Source organism: Amblyomma americanum, chromosome 4 (assembly GCF_052857255.1).
Source record: "Amblyomma americanum isolate KBUSLIRL-KWMA chromosome 4, ASM5285725v1, whole genome shotgun sequence".
Taxonomy (NCBI): Eukaryota; Metazoa; Arthropoda; class Arachnida; order Ixodida; family Ixodidae; genus Amblyomma; species Amblyomma americanum.
Genome location: NC_135500.1, coordinates 138,078,333 through 138,100,846, shown reverse-complemented (window position 1 = coordinate 138,100,846; position 22,514 = coordinate 138,078,333). Strand labels below are relative to the sequence as shown.

At 48.1% G+C, this 22,514-nt stretch overlaps 1 protein-coding gene across 1 annotated transcript in view; it reads left to right on the top strand.

Annotated features, from left to right (window-relative positions):
• The window catches only part of Dbx (homeobox protein Dbx), a 96,238-nt gene that overhangs the window by 65,316 nt on the left and 8,408 nt on the right, over positions 1-22,514 (top strand). The window lies entirely within an intron of this gene.

Below are 22,514 nucleotides of genomic sequence, written 5' to 3'. Positions count from 1 at the left end.
GTAACTCTATTCCGCGGTGGGTGGGGCAGCTTGCGTCTCCGGCGATAGATGGCGGGCTTGCCCCCACAATGTCGGCGGCGTCGGCACGCATCACAGGTGGGTGCGGGTTGCACGGGAGGGGGCGTCCAGAGAGGCATCAAAACGACCAAAAGTACTAAGGGTAAAATTAGAAGAGGAGTGCTTAAGGGGCAACAAAGACGTCACAACTAAGCACGCACGCTAGGGGAGAGGCATAACGAGGGGAAGGGAAAAGAGCTTACTGCTGCCTTTAATTCACGAGATTGTCGAAAGTCTCGTGACTGACCACAGATGAAGAGGAGGACCTTCTATCAACCGGCTTGTGAGCTGCTACCTCGTACCATAGATACGGACGTGATGCCGAGAGCTGATTTTAAGCTGGGAGCTCTATAAATTGCACAACACTTCCGCTGGTTGCAAGAGACGGCGGAAAACAACGACGATGCCAGCCAGGTAGAGCGGACGAAAGGAGGAGGGGGGAGAATGTATATAATATCAGAGTTCCCAGATGGTCGTCGGCTGTACATAACCCGGGCACTCGATGAAGACATTAAAGTCGGGCAACACCTCCGCCATAATTCATGCGGACCAGAGAGAGAGAGACGACTCCGCAATGCGGCCTCTCCCCATTCCCTCTTCTCTCTCGCGCGCGCCTTTTTATCTGGTTTTCCTTTCTTTTCTTATTTCCCGCTTCCGGCCGGCTTCCGGTCAGGCCGCTTCTATATGTTCCGAGCGATGAAAAATACAAAACAGGCATAAAAAAAGCACTGGCTCCTCTTCGCTCGCTCACGCACCAAGCGCTGTTCTTAACTTGAAACAAAGCAAAGACCGCCTAGAGAGATGAAGCGCGAACAAAGCGCCACTTCGTCCCGTCTTCGCGAGGAAGGCTGCGCATGCGATCAAGCTGAAGAGCCTCATGCGTGCCCGCGTGAATGCCGGCCGTTACACAAAAACAAAGAAAAACGTGTGGGGGGGGGGGGGGGGGAGACGGCCGCGCACGATCTTCCCCCACCTCCTTCCTTCGGCGACGACGCTACTACTATATAACCGAACCTGCCGCAGCCTTGCCCCGAGCCGGGTTGCCTCCACACCCCTCCGCGTGCCGGCGTGGCGTTACAGATGCCCCCAAGAAGCCCATAAATATCCGCGATAAGGCCATCCGTCGCTTCACGGGGGCGGAGGCGAAACCGCCCACTTTCGCGGCGACCGCCGCCGACGGCGCTGCTCGCCGCTGGGTGCTCCGTTGTTCCTCGCAGCAGCAGCAGCAGCAGCGCTCGCGGCGGCGAGCAGAGAAGGCTGTGGCGCGCATTAACGAGAGAGGCATCCATCCGTGAGGAGGGGGAGCTGCGGAGCTCGCATATATGCATGCATGTGCAGTGCGTACGCGTTCGCACGCACGCCTCTGGTGCATATACGGGCCGGCCTCATAGAGCAGCCCGCGTGGCCAGTGGGTCGGCCGTCTCTTCCGATCATTCCTGGCGCGTCTTAATCTATCGTCGTTCTTTCTCAAGCCGGTCGTTTCTTTGGTCTTGTTATTAATGTAGTTGTTTATTGAGCTGCCCGCTTTCCCTCCTTCTCTTCCCCCCGGAGCCCCCATGCGTCTTGCCGGATAGTTTTACAGCTTCTTTTCCGGGACCCGTCGGGACGAGTACGATCACGCCCAGAGGGCGTCTGCTCCGTCGCGGCGGCGACGGGTAGCGACGTTTATTATTATTACGTGCACCCGCATTTTGTTTTTCATCTTGCACCTGGTGCAGGGCTTCCTTGTTTTTATATCCTTGCCTTAGTGGCAGGCTAGGCTTAAATGGGCGACTCATCGATGTCGAGAACACGCTTGTGAGGCCATTTACCGCGCCGCAACACGTGCGTCTCCTGCGCTGTGGGAGACGGGAGTGAAAGGACGTGTTGGCGGCGCTTGATTTTCACTTGCGGCGTCCAATTGGTCTTCATCTCGCCAAGCTGTAACCCCTATAAGCGTCGCTCACAATCTTCAGACAAACACGTTTACCTGCATGCGCAAAACTTCCTACAATGTAACAATCGTTGGATATTGTAACACCGAAACGCCGCGATTTGTTAAATGAGTACTCGAGGGGTCGAGCGAACATTCGATACGATAGTCGATACAGATATTCGATAGGATTATTCGATAGAGATTCTTTTTTTAAGCCGTAAAATACATTTCGGTGGAGTTGGTGCATGTTGGTTCTGCCGCAAGACGTACATTATTTGCTTGAAAAGGTGCAGTCAATTAACAAAAATGTATTTTTGATTTTTGTTTATTCGGGGCTCGATAATCTACAATGAAACTAAAGGACGTTAATGTCGAAAGCGAGCTCAGTTTTTAAAATGCCGGAATCTGGGTTGTAGTTTGAAATACCAACAGGCTTTTTAAATCACATTAAGTTAGCTTTCTCACTTTGCATACTGAACAAAAACCCCTATAAAATTCTTAATGTACACGATACTTATATAGTTCATATGTGTTAGGAAGTCCAAGATGCTGACGATAATTCCGTGACGACATCACAGTCTCGTTCTTTTCTTTCTTTTTTTTTTCTTGAGTGTGCTTTATTATCATCGTTTTCAAAGCATTGTCATCCCGCACTGCTGCTGCGGCCAATAAGCGGGTTTCACGACTTGTCAAGCTGCTTCTGCAACTTTTTTCCTCAAACCTGTCCGCTCTCAAATGAATATTGCTAACCGAAAATAAATCACTTCCTTTTACTTACTTACTTGTGGTTTAGGGGGTTTAACGTCTCGAAGCGACTCATGCTATGACAGACGCCGTAGTGAAGGGCTCCGGGAATTTCGACCACCTGGGGTTCTTCAACGTTCACTGACATCGCACAGTGCTCGGGTCTGTAGAATTTCGCCTCCATCGAAATGCGACCGCCGCGGCCGAGATGGAACCCGCGCCTTTCGGGTCAGCAGCCGAGTGCCATAACCATTGAGCCACCGCGGCAGCCATTGCCAGCAGGGTTATGCAGATTATAGGTTGCGGCAGAAACAAGAATCTTCTGCCTGGTCTGTCTGTCTGTCTGTCTGTTGTCAGGAAGAAAGAAAAGGAAAGTGCACAGGCCTGCTCACTGGCTCAAGCCGAGCCACAATCGCTACCACGTGCAGATAGTAGGAGAGTTGAAAGATGGGATAGATAGACAGGATAGGAAAGACGCGCTAAAGACAAGGCCGATCCCGGAGGTAGTGCAATACAGAACAAAAAAGTACGCGTCAGCGCGTCCCTTTGTCTCTCCGCCTTTCGGCTGTTTCAACCCTGCGCTGGCCGCCGAGACAGGGGAAAGAAGGAAGCCGTGATCGAGGCACGGGTGCCTGACCCGGGAAGGAAAGGCACTGTGGCCCGGCCCCTTTCTCCTCGTCTCCCCCTAACTTCCGCATCCTCCTTTCTTTTGCTAATACGGCCGGGACCGTGGAGTGGGCAGGCTTAATTAAAAGACCGACAACTGGCAACCACGTCGGGGCGGGGTTCTTAAAAGAGTCGAAGAACGATCTCTCGTCTTGTAAGCCTTCCTTTTATTTTTGAAAGTGTCGGAGGCGTCTGCAGTTATGTCCCTTCACTGACTGCTTTCGTTACTGTCAGACGCTGCTTCGCACCCTTTCTGCTCTTTCCTCCCTCACTTTTTTCCTCCTCCATATTTTATCGCGCATTTTTTTTTTTTTTTGTGAGGCCGTTTTGTTCTGGCTGAACTTTTATCCCGTTCCAGGTTTCAAGAACGACTTAACCGTTCCCGGTCCATAGCAGCGTTAGGGATCCGGCTATAGTGGGTAATCCACGTGAGCGTTCATAGCGCAACAAAACCGTGTGTGCTCGAAACAAAGAGCTTAGTGGAAGCTAACGCTCGCCTACTGTCTTATTATCTACTTGGCCCTATTGTTCTGGCTTTATACGGCCCCTTCGTGTCTACGTTTCGTGCGTGCACGTTGTGCTTGCGGTGCGCATGCGCGTAGGAAACCCTACCTGCCATTCCCTGTTACCCTCGCACACGCACGCCTATGTTTTCCGCTTTTGGCAAATAGATACTTCACGCTTTCTATGTGGCTAGTCGAAGAGGCACATACTTCGAGATGCAGGGGCATTCTTCAGGCTAGCAAGGTGAAATAGGAGAAGGAAGTAATATTAAACTAGAAACGAAACAGCAAAAATAGAAATTAAAAAGAATTAACTGCTCAAAAACAGGGCGGACTGCCAAGGATCGCCATTATGATCGTCTTTATTGCGGGGCGTCTCTATAGTGCCGTTGAGAGATTGGTGGAGAGGAGGAAACGGTGGTGGCTGGCGGCAGGGAAGGGGGCCCCGGGGGGTTCCGGGAGGGCTATTTATTAGTTCTCGCGTTTCGCTTAATTGCTTCCCCGCTGAAACTGCGGTGCGCGCACGCGAAGAGTGCCTATATAGTGGCCGCAGTCAGCTCGCACATGAGAAACGTGCAGGCGGGATGCCGCCGATGTAAGCGGCTGAATATCATCGGCCTAGCGCAGGCTATTGAATGGGCTGACGAGCTGTCCGATGGCTGCGCAGTATAGTGCGTATCGTTACGCTTAATTTCTTGGAATTTTAGTTATTTATTCTCACACTACGCGGCATTGTGAAAGGGAGATGGCATTTTACGGGACCAATACTGTACACAATAAAAAAATATGGTATAGTCGTAAAGTACGCCACACTAGTAAAACGACGACAGACCAAACGAACGTAGTGATTATGTTGAAAATAGCATTCAGCTTTCTAAAAGAAGGCAGCCGTTCTCTCGAGTCGTTTTTATTCGTATGCATTTTCCTTAAATGTCAGAAAAGAAGTCCTACATTTTGCTTCATGATCAGTAACATTGTTCGGTCTCAACATGGGCACACCCATTTTAGTTTGGTTTTAATGGGGTTTAAGGTCCCAGAGCGATTAAGGCTATAAGAGTCGCCGTAGTGAAGGGCTCCGGAAATTTCGACCACCATGGGTTCTTTAACGTGCACTGACATCGCACAGTACTCGGGCCTCTGGAATATCGCCTCCATCGAAATTCGACCCATTTTAATGAAGAATGTAACAAGAGGTGGGCTTTGAGCGCTAATTATACGGACTAGTAATGAGTGTGTGAGAGCGTGCCATTTAGAAGACATATGCAAGCGGGGGGAAATTCTCACGCAGTTTATAATAGTGCTATATATCTGCAGATTGGGCGCAGTGAGAATAAACCTTTTCAAGGAGCCATGTCGCTGCTGAAAATAAAGACAAAACAAGTCTGCGATTTCACGAATACTTTTAGCAATCACGCCGGCATATTTCAAGGTTGCACACAATACCTGGCTGCCGCGGCGATGAGGTTGTTTGCAATGTTTGGCTGCGAAGCCATTAGGGTGAAAGTGCGGATTGGCGGAGCATGATATGTAGTATAATAAAGACGTAGAGAATCAGAGGAGCGATGAGAGGCATGTGTAGCTACACCAGTGTTTCACAGGGTCGTGCTTTCCAGTCAAGCCTTGGTGACTGCATTTCGATGGCAAAAAAAAAAAAACGTCCGCGCAGTGACACCTCGGTGCACGTTATAAAAAAAACGCCACATGGTCTAAGCTAACCCGGAATCTTTCATTCTGGCGTGCATATCCCGGTCAGGTGTAGCTCCAGCGGGTAAAAAGACAATACCATTTCATATGTTTAACCGGCACTTTGGTCGACAGGAGACCCTAGATCAAGTTGGTCATATTGAGGTCGAAAGATACCGCATGGCTTTTCGTCGGGAGCTCGAAGAGGCGTATACGTGTCACCGGGGGGTCATGTGGTTGGGTGTCATTCACTGCGCCGCCAGTGAGGTGTTACAAAGAGTAGAACTCTTTTGTGAATCTTTCCGCAAGTGGCGCGAGAAATTCGTTTACGTAAACTGAATGCAGCTGCTTACTTTGCTTGCCATAAAACACATTTGACGATAAATCCGGTACCTTTCCTATCCGTCGCACACTACTTAGTCGAAAATTTCTACATATACTTTGCCGTAGACCTCGCTTCAACTGTTGTTTAGCTCTGAGGCCTTGGGAGTCTCCGCTCGGCCTGTGGGTGGCGCTGCAACCAGAAACGCATTCTCCGTGTTGTCTTCTATGTATGGTCTCCCTAACTGCTACATCCAATTTTAAAAGAATAAGTGAGCAACTATATAGCCCAGCATCAAGTTCTACTGGAGATGAAACTGTTTACGCTGAGCTGTTAATACATGCAGACGCATGATGCTGTGACCCCACGCGACGAGATTCTAGTTCGCCTCGTATATCCGACTTTAAAGTACGGAAAATTCACGCAAGCAGAAACCGCAGTCATTAAAGGTCCGAGGTGAACAGACCCCAACGTGTTGGGATATCAAAACAATTCATCTTGAAGCCGGAAGCTCTTCTGGAACGTGAGCAAGACCGTCGAATGACTGACGATTTTTTCTTTCATTCTGGATTCCAAATACACTCCAAATTTTTAACCTTAACTATCACTCAATACCTACATGCTCGGCTGCGTCGGCATAAGATAGCAAGCGCCACTAAGTTGCCCACAATGAGTACTAAAGTCGCGTTGGCAGGAAGCGATCGCCAGCACACACAAGAAACTCATCCGTACGCCATTCATCAGCTCACAGTAGAGTCTACAAGACCCACCCCATCCTGTGAGATGCTCATGGCGTAAGCGCGGTAAGTGCGTTCATGTCGTCAAACGCAGCACTTCCGCTTGCAGCGCCATTCATAAGCAACAACGTATCCCAAGCAGCAGCGCTGTAAGGCGGGCTGTGGGCACCCTGTCCATGCTGCTCCACAGCGCTGACAGCGCAGAGACAGAAAGGAAAATAAAAACAATCGGCGATGCAGCTAAAAAAAAAAGAGACGACAGTGTGCTCGCGCGCGAGCGACGCTGCCGCGCGTAGCCGCATCCGATTACACAAGTTTATGCCTGGTCGCCGCCGCCGCTTACATTATGATATACCTCCACTTCGCGTCGGGCCCATCGATCGATGCCTCTCGCTGCGTGTCCGGTCGTTTATTGGGCTCGCGAGCTAAGCCTGTGGCGGCGCCTGTTCGCTGCATCGCATAACGCCTCGCCGGCTTCAACGGCAACAGCACCCCCAACAACAGCACTTGTGCGCGCGCGCGCGCGCTGCACATCATGCATGCAGGCCATAGCACGCTCCGATAGAGCCATCAGGAGCCTCATCCCGAAAGGCTTCGGCATATCCGCTCGCCCCGATGAGCATTATGCATTAAGCAGAACAGGCGCCCCGAAAATTCCGCCGCGCTATAACAAGCCCCCCCTGACTCCCCACCCCCCTCCACACCCGCTGTCCTCGCTTGCTCGACTGCTGCTCTTACTGCTCATGCTTTGTTGCTCGTCGTTAAAGTCGTAAATAAAGCCGCGGCGATTTTCACTCGCCGGGCTCTCACGCACCTTACGCACGAGCTTCTTCATCGCGGCACTCCGATGCCCTTCTCTTGCCATCCGCCCTTGTCGTTATTTATAGAGCCCTTGCTGCATAGCTAGCTGGGCCCCAGATGCACCCGGTGTACACTGTATAGTATGTGCAGTGGCCTGCAGGCGGACCCCAGACTCCAAGTACTCGGCGCATTCGAAAAAAAAAAATGATTAAGAAACTAAAGTACGGACACAGCAGTTGGCAACCGTGCCGAGGGTTTTTCGGTGTGCGCGGGTCCCGCGGGATCGCGCAGGCATCTTGTAACGAACTGGCGTGTCTCGCGCGATGTATCTCCTTACGTACGCGTCTAGCGTCGCATCTGTTTCCGCTTTCAGTTTTTTTGTTTCTTCTTTCTTTCCATCGCAGCCAAGCGCTTTGCTGATCATCGAGTGGCGCTTAAAGCGTTGCGTGCTTTTAATTACCCCTCCGTGTATATAGATATATAGACGACGGGCTATATAGCCGGGGCAATCTTGAAGCGACTGCCTTTTTCTTCATTCCACTCAAGCCCACACTCTCTCCCTCCCCTCTCTTTCTCATCGCTCGTTCCCGACCTGCCGATACGCCCACTGCCACATATTTCTCTCGTCGGTTGAAATCTTACACGCTCGGGAACGCCTCATCACCTCTCGCGTACACCCTCTCGTGTCAGCGGCGATGACCAAGGGCTACGTCTTCTTTCCGCGCTCTCTTCTTTCTTTCGTCTTCTGTTCTTTCAGCTTCCTTCGTCGTGCATCACGTCCGCCCCGCGCATCTGAGCCGCCTGAAACGTTAAACGCGATGGTAACGCCTCCCCACGGGGGCCATAAAAGTTTCGACCGCACTCTGCACGCAGCTTAATTTCCTGCATCACGTTGCGGGTATTTATTTATGACTCGCGGCGTTGCCCAGCGAACACCATCTCCGTCCGAGCGCTTCTAGGCGACGCTTTTCGTATAAACCCTGAAGGTGAGGCCTCACGTTGGCTCCGCTTCAGCGCAGCGATGTACATCACGTGGAAAATTTATTTCACTTGCGCCTCCTTTCATGTTGCGTGCAGTAGCGTCGTCCTTATCCGTGTCGTTTTCAGCACTAGCGTCGTCTTATCGCGTATCCCACTTGCCAAAATCAACTGAGCAGCAGGTTTTCGCTTCTCAACCGTATAACGAGCCTTTACGGCACCCCTAAAGACCGAAAGGTGTCAAACGTGAGGACAATGGTGCACTTTACACAAAATCAGGACTTACCGGCCGTCATGAGTGCTTTGCTATACGCGGCTAAGAAACAAACCACCGTTGTCCGGTTACTTTTGGTAGAAACGGCACATTTCGTTCGTTCGTTTACACAAAGTGATGAATGGAGGGGAAGGCTTGGTTTATGGTTTATGGGGGTTTAACGTCCCAAAGCAACTCAGACTATGAGAGACGCCGTAGTGAAGGGCTCCGGAAATTTCGACCACCTGGGGTTCTTTAACGTGCACTGACATCGCACAGTACAGGGGCCTCTAGAATTTCGCCTCCATGGAAATTCGACCGCCGCGGCCGGGATCGAACCCGCGTCTTTCGGGCAAGCAGCCGAGCGCCATAACCACTCAGCCACCGCGGCATGGAGGGGAAGGCTTCAGGATGATTACGAACGTTTCGACAAGAGGACTTGTCTTCGTCTGGCGAAAGTTCATCATTGGAGGGGTTTAAATAGGGCCTTCACTCCGATGACGAAGGCACGGTGAGGGGTGGAGGGCACGAAGTGAATCTTGTCCAGAAACGCTTCGCCCACATTAAGACAAGTCGTCTTGTCGAAACGTTGGCAAGCACCCTGAGGTTTTCTTTTGTTCGCTCTGTGTGTATAAGGAAACCATCTACTTGTCCTCTCTCTACCATATTCGTGCGTTAATTGGTCTAGTTGATGGCTCGACATTTCGGGAACGCTTCTAGTGGCCTCTCTGCACCACCCTTTGAGCGTGTCCATATATTCTAGCGCTACAGCGTTAGACAGAACGTTCGGAGGAAAAGCCGTGTGCGTTGTCACACAAATTCAGGCTTGTTCGAGAGGGTTGTGACGTTACACGTTGAGCTGGGGAATGAAAATGGTTAAACTTCGAGTTAAATTGAAACCATGAGGTCGTAGCATGTCTTAAATGTGATTATGACACATAAGGATATAAAGTAAATTTCGCTGAAAAGAAAATTGAGGTAATTAGTTGGAAACCGAGCCCATGACCCTTGCATTGCGAGTCAGACATGTTATCCATAGGCCACTGAAACACGTTCGTTCGACTTCGTTTAAAGGACAACTGCGTGTCTTGTGGTGTATCACGTGGCCTAGTACGCCTACTGGTTTGGTTTGGTTTGGTTTGGTTTATGGGGGTTTAACGTCCCAAAGCGACTCAGGCTATGAGAGACGCCGTAGTGAAGGGCTCCGGAAATTTCGACCACCTGGGGTTCTTTAACGTGCACTGACATCGCACAGCACACGGGCCTCTAGAATTTCGCCTCCATCGAAATTCGACCGCCGCGGACAGGATCGAACCCGCGTCTTCCGGGCCAGCAGCCGAGCGCCATAACCACTCAGCCACCGCGGCGGCCTAGTATGCCTACTGATGTATTCTAATTATTACATGTAGTTAAAAGAGGCACTATTTAGAAATAAAGTACCAAACAGCCATTAACGCTGTCGCATTATATCCTTAAAGTGGAGCTTAAGTGACACTTTAGGTTTTCTATACGTAATGTGCCCGACATTCGGTTAATACTTTCTCGACTATGTATCTCAGCAATGATGAAAGATCGCATAGCGCTTCTCACGGGTATCCACTAAAATACACCTTATGAATAATTTCGGCTCGTACCAGATATCCTGGATACTATCAGCCCTTAGTGGCCAACAAATAAGTTGAGCGCTAATTTATTGCTGACAACAAAAGCGTGTTTAACGTTGCACTCATGGTATCCGTAATAGTCGCAGTACACGCTGTATGTCGTTGGTCTCTTGTGTTTAGCCTAGAAGCTAAGTGCCCTGGCCACTGCACTTTTCTAAAATCTTAGCAGGCCCCCAGCGGATACAAAAACACACTTTCTCAGGCCTTCTGCGCTTATCTGCGGCACCAGTGTTATAAAGACGCCCACAGAGAGAGAAGCACTTTACTTTGGAAAGGTATAAACCTCGAGACTCACTCCTGAGGAAAGTGCATTTTAGGCACTGAACATCCATGATAAGATCTTGACTCCAATTCAGACTATTCACATGAAACAAGTGCTCGATGCCGTGTTCCTGACCACAGCTGGAGGACGGTAACCCCGGGACATGGATTATGAAAGGTCTATAGTTCTGTCTCGCACACGTGGCTGCACTCACCGCGATAACAGATCAAAATCGAGTTGGTAAATGTTCTAAGCGTACATGCTACGGCGTTGGTTAAAACATTATAACGGAACCTCCGTGAGGTCTAATAAACGTTTGTGACTAAGACAGTCTTGTGATCCAACTCTGACGCGGCATTATTGATCACCTCATCTGGGCTCGAGTGGTTCGTTTCGTGAGAACGTCAGAAGCGACTCTCGGTTCCGTTGCAGGCTTCAGTTTATGCATAACTCGAGTAGAACCCGAAATAGCATAGCGATTTGCATACGAACTTTTTTTTTTTTGAGCAGCGATGTGCTTATTTTGCCATTTGCCCTTTTCTTTACCACTCTGTGCCATAAAAACCAGGAAACGTAGCACTTAATCTTTAGAGAAACATTCAGTAGTTAAGGGAGTGTCATAGCCAGTTTGACTCAATTTGGGATCAAAGCTTTGCTTGCCAAGAAAAGCACACATATGCCGTTAGTTTGCATCCAGTTTGCATGAAGGCGTAGCGATTAATGTATTTATTTATTTAAAATATTTTACTAGCTCCTGTACGGAGCATTGGGTAAGGAAGGTTGTGCAACAAAAAATTTACAAGCAGGGATAAACACAAAGAACCAACAAATAACTATGCAGAAAACAAAAGTGGAACGTTATGCAGCGTAATATTCTTGCAAATGCTTACAAAAGACTCACGATCTGTGATGGAGACGATGTGGGGTTTCTAAAGGTGTGGGGTTTAACGGTAGAGGGGGAATGGCTTGGCGCGATTGACATATTCATGAAGAAGACATAAAGGGCTCAGTGCCAAGAATTTAAGGAGAATCAAATGAAAGTGTTTGATTTTTGTGGCGCTTGCATTTTAGACTTGCCTACGCGATACAATGTGGGCAGGCCTTTCATTGTGATAGCATTCGAAGATACATAGCGCCAAAATGCGTCGTCGGTCATAATATCCGCCCATTGGCTGGAAGGCGGTGACGTCACCAGACAGGAAGAGGATAGCCAGAGCAGAAATGACATCATTTCCGGTTACGGCGTCAACAGCTAATTCTATCTCATTGCTAGCACATAATACAATTAAGTGTTCCTGTGAATTTTTTCTGAATTGATTATTTCATTGTAACTGAACAACTCCGATGTGGATACCATATTGATGAAACGAATTCTTGTTATGTCCGCCCTCACAACTATGCCATTCTATGAATCTGCTATGGCGAGTTCGGAAGGTTGCGGCAGAGATGACCAAGAGTCCGCGTTGTTTTGGCACAGGTGACGGTGACATTTGTCGACATTGATCACTTTGGGGTGAGACGCACGCCAAGATACTTTTAGATGAAACAGCCATGTTATTAGTGAAATTAAAGATGTAGGAGTTGGAATGCTACGGGCGAATGGAATAATCTTTCATTTAGTCACGTTTAAAGGCATCAGTCAATTTTTGCACAAATTAAGGCGTTCATATCACCTAAGCGGACAGGTTGATCATCAGGATGATTAATTCTGCAAGACAGATTAAGCCGTCATTTGCAAAAAGCCGGTAACATTAGTGGGTAGGTCGTCATATACCAGGTGTTTCAGCGAACACTTTCAAAAATTTTCACAAATAGGCTTTTTTGGGGTAAAAATGTGGCTTTTGTGGCATAATATTACCATTGTTGGCGGACACGAGAAAACCGGTGAGTTGTCTTAAGTAGTAAGCTGTTTAACTAATGTTTAACAATTAACTTAACTAGTAGATGTAGGCGCCTAGTTGGAATTAGATTTGTAGCCGGTCGTTAGTAACGGCCATATCAGTTTTTTAGAACTTCGAAAACTCGATTAGGCTCCCTGCTGTGGCTCGACAAATTTTTGCAGCATCGTGCGAACATACATGTGCTTTCGAAAGCATGTAGGCAAAGCAACCCCTCCAGTGTGCGTAACTAGTCGAAAAAGCCAAATTTTGTCGAGCCACAGCGCCGAGGGGAACCGCGTTTTCGAAATTCTTAAAACTGATATGGCTTATTAACGACCGGCTACAGATCTCTAATTGCAGTTAAGCACCTAACTGGAGTAGTTAAAAATTAATTAGTATAAATTAGTTAACCAGCTCATTACACAAGACGATTCACCGGTTTTCTGGTGTCCGCCAACAGTGGTAATACTATGCCGCAAAAGCCACATTTTTACCCCAAAAACCTTACTTTTGAAAATTTTTGAAAGTGAACGCGAAACACCCCGTATGCAAGAGAAAGCGGTGAGATCAGAAAGGGATGAGGTGAAGTTACTGATGGCTGTAAACTGCCGGTGAAATAACAAAAAAATTATGAAGCTGTGATAAAGCGTTAGCATCAAGCCCAAGAGCTGATAACTTCGAGTTTAAACCGCTGTGAGCAACACGGTCTAATGCTTTGGACAAGTAAAAAATACTGTCGGTTTAGCTGTTAGCATCCATTATAAAATGCAGGCCATTCTAGTGAATTTCCAGAGTCTCGTGTCAAATGAAAGGCTTTTTCCTGAAATCATGTTGAATAACAAAAAAGAAGTTACTGGACTCTAGGTGACTTTGAGATGCGATATGCTCAGGTCGTTTGCAACAAACGCATATTAGTGGCATGGCGTGATAATTTTATGGAGTATTTTTACTGCCTGATTTCAATATGGACATTACCTTCGCTGTCTTCTACTCTGCAGATAACTTACCCGCAGACAATGAGCGCGTGAAAATATCGTATAATATCCTTGTTTACAGTATCAAACTATTTTAAAATTTTAACCTTTATATCTGGCGCCAGGTGTATATTATGAGGAGACTGCCCTCTAAGGTGAGAGAGATGGGTTCCATGTAAGAATGACCTAGTCCCTGCTGCATTGGCGTAAGATTCATTTTAAGTCCTAAGGTCTCCCTTTTGATTACGATACGTACTTCAAGCCATAAAAGAGATGTTCACAAAACGTTGGCTAACTTCTTAATATAGGTTGCCTGTGGTAGGTAATAGAGCAAACTTTATTGCATACTTGTTTCTCTGTCACCTGACTGATAGTGTGTGCAGCTTACGCCAAGAGAAGATATTGCACTCCTTGGTTAAAATTTTTCTGAACATGAACGCTAGTATTTCCTAAGGAAAAAGAAAAATTATGTTTGCACTCTTCCGATTGATTGTATATTCCGGTACCATGAGTGGTGGCCAAAAAAGGAACCACGTTGGGAAAAGGGCTACAAAACGCGTATTTTATCAGTGTAGCTTGTAAACAACTCTGCCTGGCCTGGACGAAGTTCAAGATCAGACAATCTTGCTGTAACTGGACACGGGGCGTCCTAAATTGGACCCAACAGGTTACTCCGCCGAGGCGTCTCAGATTCCAGGCGTCGAGATTCTGAGACGCGATAAAGGAAGACCCGCGAGACGCTGATTGCGCGCGGGGTGACGCAACGCGCGGTCGTCGAAGGGCACGCTTTGACCTTTCACACGCATGCGCCCTCGACGGCTTAGGCCCTGCATTTACAGCACGACCATCCAGAACAAGCCTATCATCATTACGCGTATGCGAAGCCTTGAGAGCTGCGGGGAGAGGGGGATGCCGGCGGCTTTGGTTCTGCTGCTGTTGGCTGCAAGCCCCAATGCAGCCCCCTTACTCGAGTAACCCCTAACTCGATCCCCTTCAAGGAATATCAGCCTAATGGCGATCATTTCATATTTATCGCCGATGTGTAATGATGATTAAGTGTTCTCTGCGCGCAATTTGACAGCGAGGCGTTGGCTGCTGGCACGTGCTAGGGGTTGTTGCGAAGCCGACCGACACAAAGGCTTTCGCACTTTGTATCGAAACAGTTGTCGGGAGCTGGAAGTAGACACCATGACAAGCTGTGGGTAAAGTCGTGTAATTAACGGGGATACGTTCCACAAAATCGGGTGGCCTAAGCTGGTGGCGGCCACCAAGCGATGCAAGAGCTTCGTGTGAATCCTTGGTGGCACGGTGCTTAAACGTCGACACCCTGCAGATTTACGGTTTGACTGTTAATGTTTGACGTCATCGCTTTCCCTGGTACGTGCAGGCTGAATTCTAACGGGAATATTGACTATGGTCCAAATACGGTACGACGCTAAGCAGACTCTATGCCGCCTGGTCACATAGTCGCACCTCCTTCGGTTGCGGCCAGCAAGTTTGCTTCAGTTTTCTTTTTCGTGAACTTAAGGTTGCAGGCCTTGACAGGAGCATTCACTCACTGCGTCGTGGGATGTCGCGTGTGTAAAATGATTAAGTACAGAATGTCCTGCATTGTAATCGGTCGCTTTTAATGGTTATAAAATGTTAAAATGAGGAAAATAAAATGCGGATAATCAAGCTTAAGTAGATACGAACGATCTGGCTCCTAAGCCATAGAATAAATTTATTTCTCGTTTGTCAACTAATGGCACAAGACGATAAGCATGCTTGCAATTAGTTTCCTGAAACATGGATAAGTAAACTGTGTTAAAGCTCGCGGAAAGAAGTTGGCGCCATGCTTTTAATGACGCAAACTCGCTTTTCGTCAAGTAACGGATCAGGCATTGGAAATGTCGGCACACTTTCTCAAAATAAGCACAGACCCTTCCCCATGTGCCGCACAAGAATCAAATGGCTGAATCTCTGCGCTATGCTGACGTTTTGTATTGCCTTCAATGCTATTCAAAGCGTTGAGGAGCTCTTACAAATTGTTAGAATTACGCACTCTTCATGAAAATATTTATCTGAAAAACAACCCTCAACATATAGCAAGACTCGAATAGAGTAACAGCTGTCGCCTCAGAATATGGTACAAAACGCCGGGGATTTTATTTTCGCCCTTTTTGCATTTAGCTCCTGCTCAGGGCATAAAATTTGCTGAAGGAAACCATCCTGCTTCGCTCCTGAAACTCCGTTTTCTCCGCATATCTCGACGCACATGCCAAGAAGCAGGCGCAAAGGAGCGCAGCAGCAGAAGAACGGTCGGTCGCATGCATCCAAGGGCCGACGGAGCTCCTTTCCAAAGCTCCTCATACCTAACCATGAATAATACATGCCGCGCCACGCAGATGAAGCCCAAACGCAAAACTCGCGCTCCGCCGCCGCCGCTTCTAGGCTAGACCACGCGAGATGCGAGAAATGCCGACTCCCGCGGAAGTGGCGGCCGCTTTTCCGAATTTCATATCGGAGTCAACTCGCCGGTTCGCTCAAAGGCAGCGACGCGGCGACAGCGACATCAACTGCCGGCGCCGCAAGGCGAGGCGGGCACTGTTTATGAAGCAGACTACAAAAACGGCTCCCGACGCGTTCGTATGCGGCCTCGGACTACACCGCACTCGGCTTCGCTCCTCGACTGCCACTTTTCTTTTCGTTTATCCCCCACGCGTGCACCACCTCCACTGCCGCGGCTTCTGCTTCTTCGCGTCTCGCGCAGGCGTCTGGGAAAGAGCGGAGCAGATCAGTAGGGAAAGGGAGGCATTGCGTCTGCTTGGCTGGTCGCGCGGGCTTGCGTCTACATCCTTCTTTCTATTCTCTATTTCTTTCCTTTCCGTCGCGAGGTTCAAGCTCGGGTTGCTCGCTCGGCTGAGCGTTCGCCGGCGGCTGCGTCTGCAGGCGCGACTGCTGCTTGAATGCGCCCTTCTCGACTATGTACGCCGAGCGTACGCGGTGCTGCACCCGGGCCTCCCCGCGATTCCGAGGAGTCGTCGGTTCTTCGCTTTTGTCGCTCGCTTGGGTTCGGCCCGCGGCAGGCAGCAGCCCCCGGCGCTGCTGGCCGTGTATATGACGCACTCAATGGAAGAGGGGGCATATGAGGCCGGCGCGGTTAGGGCGACCGCCGGTGAATTATTCATGCAGCCGAGGCAATTCTCGCGCTGACGCCGGCGAGAGGAGCGTGGCATTCGCCGCCAACGCCGCCAAGCGGCGTCGACGTTGGCGACGACGCCAGCCTTTCTCCCCGAGTGCGCCGCCGCGCTCTCGGTCTCGCAAAAGCATAGCGAGGCCACCGCTGTCGCCAGGTTATTGGCTCGCTCTCGCCTCCCCGCGGACCCGTTCGCTGGCGCAAGCAGCCCCTTCCAGCCTCGCCTGTATATGAATCCTCTACTGGGTTGCTGCGCGCGAAGGGGCTGGGAGGTGCTTGGCGAATGTAGATATGGGGACCTCTTTCGGTCAGCCTGCCTCGACGCCTACGTTTCCGAAGTGAAGACGAACAAAAAAAAAATGTCGCCTTTGTTAATCTCCTGGCTTCGAGAGCGACAAGTTGCCCATTTAGTTTTAGTTTCGTGTATAACAGAACGTTTGAAGGTGACTATTGCGCGCAAGCCAAGCTAAACTCTACGGCATGCACCCCCCCCCCCCCTCCGCCTTTCTTGACCCCTTAAATCTGCTCTTGATGTGCAGCATGGTGCGTTCTTGTTTCTGACTATACACCAATAGGGTCAGAGCTTAAACGCTATTCTGTTCTCATCTAGAGGGGCAACATTCCATCGAGCAGTACACTCCCTACCACATCCCGAGGAAAGTTCGCGGCCGCTCCTCGACCAGAACACCAGTATATATCTGCCTGTGCGACACAGATTAACATAGACGGCGTGCAAAAGCTGCATAAGCTGTACTCAGCTTTGCATAAAATTCTGGCTTGTTCCTCCTTTCTCTGGAAAGTCACAGTGACGCATGTACCCGCAGTCATGAGTTTGACATGCAGCATGGTAAAAAAGTGAAAAAAGAACGGCATGTCGTCTTGAAACGCTGCCCGGCATATATGGATACACAGAGTTTGATATCTAATGTGCGAATTATACACCGTACCGTTAAATTTCAATCCGCAGTTCACTGACATGAAGAAATTAAATTTAATAATAATAATAATAATAATAATAATAATAATAATAATAATAATAATAATAATAATAATAATAATAATAATAATAATAATTGGTTTTGGGGGGAAAGGAAACGGCGCAGTATCTGTCTCATATATCGTTGGACACCTGAACCGCGCCGTAAGGGAAGGGATAAAGGAGGGAGTGAAAGAAGAAAGGAAGAAGAGGTGCCGTAGTGGAGGGCTCCGGAATAATTTCGACCACCTGGGGATCTTTAACGTGCACTGACATCGCACAGCACACGGGCGCCTTCGCGTTTTTCCTCCATAAAAACGCAGCCGCCGCGGTCGAGTTCGAACCCGGGAACTCCGTATCAGTAGTCGAGCGCCCTAACCACTGAGCCACCACGGCGGGTTAAATTTATTTGCCGAATTCGTGTTCTACAAGCTTATTACGTGGGTAAATATGACATATTCCATATTCAAATGCGTACTCAGCACACGTACTGCGTACATATCTCGAACCTACCGTGTACATTACCGCATCTAGCCTACACTGCCGAATCAGTTATTCAGACCGTCGTGAAGCCTTAGAGCGTGTTTTAAAACCGAATTCGTTTTGATGGTCACTTGTGAAACGTATCTAAAGCGAGCAGGTACAACGTGGCAGTCATCCGTAGTTTTTCTACGCATAAATAGCACGTAATTCCGCGTAGCGGAAAGAAAGTATTTTCATTTTTAAAATCCTCGCACTTCTAAAAGCGGCCACGATGTGTGAAATACGCCGCGTCCTAAACTACGCGCATATCGCCAAGTTTGCGACTTCGGATAGCGCCATTACCATCATTAGAATGCATTACACATTCAGGCATATCAATGCGCGGAATATGACCCGTGAACCGGCGAGACCCTCCGCTTGAACATGCACGGTATTGCCATAGAGGGGCAATATAGGAACGCGGACCGGTGAAGTTCTCTCTCAGGGCGTTCGCGCCAGCGTTCGTGTCATAATCATAAAGCGAAGCTTTGCATACCCAAAATGGTCCCTCCCATCATTTCCCAGTGCACTAAAGCGCGCCTGTGCGCGGCGGAACGCTTTCGGCGCGGCAATATCGTCGAAACCAGCCATCAAGGAAATGCGCGGTGATATCGACTCCGTCGGCCTCTTCGCACGCTTAGGCTAAACGACGAGCCTTTCCACCCGTTTGCGCGAGCAATATCGTGTGTGGTAGGATTATGCGAAATATAAAGGCAAGGAATGAACGCGCAAAGTGTTCCTGTCCCATAGGTTGTGCCTCGTAGTCTAGCATACTGCGTTGGGCTTTTTTTTTCCTTTAACAGCTCTGGCCCTGTACGATGCAAAAGCCTTGCATTTCATATAATTAAATTTCACAATAAGGTTTTTGTTGTTTCCCGCCTAATTTGCAGTAATAATTCAGAACTGGTCTACAGTGTGTGGACAAAGCTAAACTAACGTTCTCAAAATCTGTTTAGCGCGGGTAGAATTACGAAGCGTTTTCGCACTGTCATGTTGAGAGCTTTTGTGCGCTTTTGACTGCAAATCCTCACTAAAGCTCTAGATATATGTCGTGGCTACATGACAGGTGACGTCACAAAACATTGCTTTAATTCATGCACAACACAGGCCTCTAAACGTATAGACTTGGTCTAAGCCACTTAAGGGTATACCTTCTTTCAAAATTAGAAAAAAGGACAGTTGCTTTTGAAGGCCGTTAGGTGGTGGTGAATTAAACGTCTGTTAATTTTAATTATCGAAGTATGCCGAAACATTAGTGTAGTGAATGCCGGGCAAGTTTATTGGCTACAAAAAGTAGCCCACCCAAAAGGAGAAATGGAATAAAGAAATATAATGGAACACAGTTGAGTGACACGACTTCTTATAGGAGGACAGGAAGAACAGATTGGTTGAACACAAATGAGAACTTGGTTAATTCATCAGCAGTACAATCACACTCAACATGACTACGCTCTAAATGAAAATATATTACCAGCATACCCGTATATCATATTTTGCACGGCGCTACTTCAATCTCTTAGTGCCTGTTTCAATAGCAGGTATATAACATCTATCGGTCGTTACAAATCCTTCTTTTTATTTCCTGAGCTCTAGTCGAGCCACCTGCCTTCCACGCGAATGCTACATAGATGATTAGATATGAAAATACTTAACAGTATTCCCATTTTTACAGTCCCGTGTGGAGAGTGTATGGAGAGTATATGGCTCAATATGAAGACTCGGAGTTGCTGAGGAAACTTCTAACCTCCGTTCCCCAACTTCACTTGCATTGCGTTAAGTGATACGTCTATACAAACACCACTTCTCCCCATTCACCGTGTTCGGGCATGCGCACCACAGAAATGGTCCCCAGCTGATTTTGCAAAGCAGTAGCTTAAATACATACTCTGCGATTGACGTCGTAATGCACCTCCATAACCTCACGCCCACGAGTTCGTATGGCACCGCTTTTCAACCAAAGCTCTGTATTACACGGGCGAGAAAAAAAAACAGAGAGGCAAATGGTGATAGTGAGGAGGGGGGGGGGGCGCAATAATCGTTCGAATGCCCAGATTTCACCTCGAAGCAGCTGACGCTTCCTTTCGCTTAACGGGGCGCACTGTAATGAGTCCGGGAAGCTATCGAGAGAGAATGCGAGTTTCCGGGCGAAGGCCTTCAACGAGGCTGGTACTCAGCTGAGTGACGCCCACGGAGAAGAAGCTCAGGCACGCTCCATTGCTCTCGTCAGAAAAAATTACAGCACCCTACCCCTAATTTCATTCTTTTTTCTTTTGTTTCGTTGGTAAAGCGCTGGTGCTGTGCTTGTTACGCAAAAAAAAAAACATCAACGAAGCAAAGCTGTTGATGAACGCCGCCACACCAAGCTAGACAAAGAAAGGGAGAGAGAGAGAGGGGGGGAGGGGGGGAGGAGGAGGAAGAAGAAACGCCGATGAAAGTTCGCATCAACTGGCTTCTATCGCAACTCGTTAGAGTATGCACAGAGAGATAAGCAAGGATCAAAATGCGTTTAATTCATGGCTGCCGCGGATGAGAATTGCCAGGCGAAGCATGCGCCGCGGAGGTTTCTCGAGCCGCAGCTACTTTATGCGCCCTGGGTTCCAGCTGCTGCGAAGATGGTTGGTTAGGCGGCGGTGATTGCCTGCCCCCCCCCCCCCCCCCCCCCCCTTCCCTGCCTCGTTCGAGACAGTTTCTCGGGCGTCCTGGCAGCGATAATGAAGACGCGCTTGAAACACCCTCCGCCGCGTAATAAACCGTGGCCTCTTTTTGTGTTCATTTTTATGCGCGTCACCTTAGCCGTCTCTCTCTCCGCTTTCACACGCTTGGAGTGAGCGAAGTATCTTTACTAAGGAAAAGATTCTATGTGACTTCGTCAATCGATTGCTGTTCGAGGATATCAAATGCGTAAATTTCACCAAAACCGCAGCTTTGCTAACTGACAACAAAATTGCGTGAGCGTGTAACCCGCGGCGACTTCCTGTGAGGAGCCTGCTGATAGGCTAGGCATCGTAGACTTTTTGTAAGAAATAACAGAACATTATGAAAAATGTAGCTTAGAAACGTTAAGTCTCGGTCGAGTTGGTTCGTCATACTTTTGAAAATGGTTGTGCACACACAAGACAGGACATGAAAGGAAACATACACAGACGCAAACCTCAACTGGTTTTTGTTGTGATTGCAATCACAATAAAATCCATTTGAAGTTTGTGTCTTTGTGTGTTCCTTTTCATGGCGGTCCTGTCTTGTGTGCGCAGAAATATTTCAGGAAGCATTACAAAAAACTTGCTAGTTTACGGCATAGAGTGGGTTCTGTTCTTTCCGTTAGATTTCGAGATGCATCGATAACGATATGCTCAAAAACACAATAAATTGCCAAGTTTTGTGACCGCATGCATCCAGCCAGCCGGACCAGTCGATACTCTCAAAATCGTAACATCGCGCTTTTATTCCAACATAGAGCTCTGAGTGGCTAAATACTCATTTATTGATTAAAATTAGGCTTTCCGTGAGCAGAACAATAATAATAATAATAATTGGTTTTGGGGGAAAGGAAATGGCGCAGTATCTGTCTCATATATCTTTGGACGCATGAACCGCGCCGTAAGAGAAAATAATTGTGAGCAACACAACTGCTCGTCTGTACCAGAAAAAGGAAATTCTCAATGTATGACAGCACAGTCCCTCCAAGTACAAGGTGATGCAGTGCCATCCGTGCTCTTGAGTACAACCAAACAAGAAGCGCAGTCTTGCGGTCAAATGTTTAAAGAAATGTACACGATTACGCCTGAGCACTACGATTACCTGTTTGCGAAGTTTTTCTAATGTGTGTCGCTGAGTTCTCTTGATTGCACCAGCGCGTGTGTTCGCAGCCGATCTATCAAGATGTCCAGGTCTAAACAGTACGATTTTTTCACTACCAGTAATCTCCCGAACTGAGCGAGCTTGATTTTTTTTTAGTATAGTTTTCCGTACATGCATGATCTCTTCAGTGCCTGTTCAAGTTCAGTGCAGTAGCATAAACAGATATTGTTCTGGAGTTGTCCTTGAGCTAAATTGCTCGTGTCTGTGTATTTACTCGCATTCTAGTCAAGAGAAGCGGAAAATAGGGCTAATAATAATAATAATAATAATAATAATAATAATAATAATAATAATAATAATAATAATAATAATAATAATAATAATAATAATAATAATAGTAATAGTAATAATAATAATAATAATAATAATAATTGGTTTTGGGGGAAAGGAAATGGCGCAGTATCTGTCTCATATATCGTTGGACACCTGAACCGCGCCGTAAGGGAAAGGATAAAGGAGGGAGTGAAAGAAGAAAGGAAGAAAGAGGTGCCGTAGTGGAGGGCTCCGGAATAGTTTCGTCCACCTGGGGATCTTTAACGTG